Raw genomic sequence first — 3,729 nt, 5'->3', positions numbered from 1 at the left:
CCTGACACACCAGCCCCCCTTAGGGCTCTCTTCCTTTCTAGAACCCAGAAGCTGCAAGGCTCCAGGGCCACCCCAGTCAAGCTCTTTCCTTTCTAGTACCCAGAATATGCAACCTGGTGTTCCAATGCCACCTCAGTTCAGCACAGACCAAGGAGCCTGCTCAGCTGCCTTTCTTAAGGTTACCATATTTGCTCCCCCCAAAAAGAAGATGCATGTTCCGCCCCTCTGTCACACACCACCCCAGCCCCATCACCCCCCCCCCCCCCCCCCACCTAAAAAAATGGGCACCGAGAGTTGAAGAGACCTTGTGAGACTTCAACTCTCGGTGGCCATTTTGAATCTGCGCCGAGACAAACGGGCAGGTAGGCAAAACCTGCCCGGCCATGTCGAGGACATGTCCGGGTAAAACCGGACATATGGTAACCCTAGCCTTTCTCATGGCAATACCTTACCTTGGTGCAAGCAGCATTTCCTGGGGTTGCAGAATGCTGAAGCCGTAAGGTTCCAAGGCTACCTCAGTGAAACAGAGAGCCTGCTCAAGCTGCCTTTCTCATATGGCAATACCCTTACCTTGGTGGAAGAAGGAGCACAGTGCAGGCTTTTTCCTGCGTTGCAGAATGCTGAAGCTGCAAGGTCCCAAGGCCTCCTCCTCAGTTAAGCATAGGCCGAGGAGCCTGCTCAGCTGCCTTTCTCATGGCAATGCCCTTACCCTGGTGCAAGGAGCATTTCCTGGGTTGCAGAATGCTGAAGCTGCAAGGTCCCCAAGGCCTTCTCCTCAGTTGAGCATAGGCCGAGGAGCCTGCTGACTGAGCTGCCTCCTCAGCTAAGCATAGGCCGAGGATCCTGCTCAGCTGCCTTTCTCATGGCAATACCCTTACCCTGGTGCAAAAAGCATTTCCTGGGTTGCAGAATGCAGCTGAAGCTGTAAGGTTCCAAGGCCACCTCAGTTAAACAGGGAGCCTGCTCAAAGTGCCTTTCTGCTGCACAGAGCAGAGCAGGTTTTTGCTCATTGCCACCCATTCTGTTCCTTTCTGGATCTACGGCATCTGTGCAAAATGTTACTGGAAGGCAGTTAGTGGCCTGGGAAATGGTCTTACACAGCCTGGAAAACCCAGCGTGGGGAAGGACAAGAATGCCAGACTTTGCAAATTTGAGGAGGCCTGGGAGGAGCCCACATAGCTCAGTCGGTAGAGCATCAGACTTTTAATCTGAGGGTCCAGGGTTCAAGTCCCTGTGTGGGTGGGACCAGCCCCCCTAAAAGGAGACTCTGTCCCACAGCATTTTTCCAGTTGGCAAGTAAGGGTGTCTAAAGTAGGGAAAATGTTTATTTGGCCTGTTCAAACAGCAAGGGGTGAGGGACTCAGCAGTAATCAAAGGAACGTTTTCTTGACAGAAAGGGCGGTGGATGCGCCAACAGCCTCCCAGTGCGGGCAGTGCACACCACAGCTGTATCCGAATTTCAGAAAGCGTGGGGTGAGCTGGTGTGGATGGGCTTTAGCTCACCCTCAAGTGTCCACTCCCCCTCCCCCCCCCCCCAACACACATACATTCAGGTTTCTACGTTTGTCACCACGCTGTAGCCGTGACCGTTGATTCCAGATTTCTAGCACTCTGAGGCAACACGTCTTAGAATCGGCGGCGAACTTGGAGACGATGGTACAATACAGAGCGTGAGGGGGTGGTAAAGCCCAGAACACGTTCCAGCACACTGAAGCTAAATGTGAATAAAACGTAGGCCCTGCTCTGTAGCGCTGCCCCATAACACTGCGTACTTACACCCCTTTTTAATGGATGGGATTCAGATCTACATTGTTCAAGCCCTGAAAATTCAGGGAGTAGTCATCGATGGCCAACTAAAGTTCCAATTACGGAGTAGTCATCGATGGCCAATTAAAGTTCCAATTACGCATCTAGTCTACTGTCCAAAAAGGCTCTGTTTGATCGTTTTTCTGATCAGAAAGCCTTGAGGAAGAGACTTTGCCCTCCGGGGAATTCGGATGTTTGTAACGCACTGTTTATGGGTTTTCGTAGAGAAAAGGATTACAGCTCATGCAAAAACACTGCTGTCAGACTGATACAGGAGCCAATCCCTGGGACAATGTCACCTCTGCCATGATTGCGATAATTGATCTATCTAGTTATTTACTTTATTTATTTATTTATTTGTTAGGATGTATTTACTGCCTTTTTGAAGGAATTCACTCAAGGCGGTGTACATTAAGAATAAAAATCAAACATCAGCAATAGACAATTACAGCAGTCAATTAATAAGGCTAGCTACCGGTATCTGCGTGAATTCCCTACAAAATCCTGACACTGGCTTACAAAATACGCTGTTCCAGAATACCTGTGTTCCTGTTCTGAATGCTTACACCTTACGTACCCTCATGCTCGCTCTGGTCCTCTCAACAATCTCTTTTCACAATTTTGTCTTTTTGCCAAAATTTGCTTTGACACTCTCCTCGAATCTATTTTCTCTGCTGTTGACCCATCCCTGTGCAGCAGTCTTCCTCTCAGCCTTCCAGTTGAATCATCATTTCGTAGACTCTAACGGGTTGACAAACATCTCTAGGTCGCCGTTCTGTTTCCTTGGTGCTTGACTTTCAGCGTGGGCAATCGGAGGCCGCCGCTGTGACCTAACCCTCAAGATTCTTTCCTATGAAGCGCCTAGGTGGGTTTACCGAGATGTGAAATGTATGGTAAAAGAACTGGGGAAACATTTGGGTGGGTGGCAGGCAGGGGCTCATCATCAAAACTTTGCTTTGAGAGCAGCTGACAGGTGAGGGCTGCCAGCCCTGAAAAGAGAGGGAGCTTGCTTCCCTGGCCGGGAATTGAACCAGGGCCTTGGCGGTGAGAGCACCAAATCCTGACCACTAGACCACCAGGGACTGCTTGGGCAGGGGCTGTGCTTTAGGAAGGCCACAGATCGCATTGCCATGCTGGCTCAGCCCGAAGGTCCATCCAGCCCAGTATCCTGTTTCCAACAGTGGCCAATCCAGGTCACCAAGTACCTGGCAAGATCCCAAAGAGAATAAGAAAACAATCTTGCGCTGCTTATCCCAGGAATAAGCAGTGGATTATCCCAAGGGTTTCTTGCAGGAGCTTGTCCCAACCTTTTTTTAAACCCTGCTACGCTAACCGCTTTTACCACACTCTCTGGCCATGATTTACTAGAGTTTAATTACACACACACACACGTGGAGTGAAGAAAGAGTTTCTCTCGAGTCGTTTTAAGTTGACTACTTAAGTCACTTCATTGCGTACCCGCCCTCTAGTCCTTATATTTTTGGAAAGAGCCCACAAGCGTTTCACTTCTAGCCGTTCCGTTCCACCCCACTCCCTATCGTATCTCTCCTCAGCCGCCTCATGTCCAAGCTGAAGAGCCCTAGCCTCTTTAGCCTTTCCTCACAGGGAACTGGCCCGGTCCCCTCTATCATTTTCGTGGCCAGACAGGCGGCATCAGCTGACCCTGGCATTGGGATTTCAATGACCATTTCTGCCCTTAGTATGGGTCATCAGTAGTTTGTGGAAGGCAGGTATCCCACAAAAACTATTATCGTGCAAAGTTTTTTCCAAAACTGAGCAGGGCGGCAGTCAGAGATGGGGGCTCCCACAAACCCAGCACAGGTTGTGAAGCAGGAAGTAATCTTTGCCTGGCTAATTAGTTCCTGGACAGAGTGTAACCAAAGGTTGGAGCGAGTTGGGGTTTTAGGAACAAGGAGGCAAGGA

At 50.0% G+C, this 3,729-nt stretch overlaps 2 non-coding genes across 2 annotated transcripts; one reads left to right on the top strand and one right to left on the bottom strand.

Moving 5' to 3' along the window:
- The first annotated feature begins 1,169 nt into the window (after nt 1-1,169).
- On the top strand, nt 1,170-1,242 carry TRNAK-UUU. The gene has a single exon. It is a non-coding gene; the product is annotated as a tRNA-Lys (tRNA).
- Nucleotides 1,243-2,816: 1,574 nt separating this feature from the next.
- On the bottom strand, nt 2,817-2,888 carry TRNAE-CUC. The gene has a single exon. It is a non-coding gene; the product is annotated as a tRNA-Glu (tRNA).
- Between the last annotated feature and the right edge of the window lie 841 nt (nt 2,889-3,729).

This window comes from Microcaecilia unicolor, chromosome 3, assembly GCF_901765095.1.
Source record: "Microcaecilia unicolor chromosome 3, aMicUni1.1, whole genome shotgun sequence".
Taxonomy (NCBI): Eukaryota; Metazoa; Chordata; class Amphibia; order Gymnophiona; family Siphonopidae; genus Microcaecilia; species Microcaecilia unicolor.
Note: the sequence above shows the minus strand (reverse complement) of the source record. Positions and strands in the feature narration are given on the sequence as shown.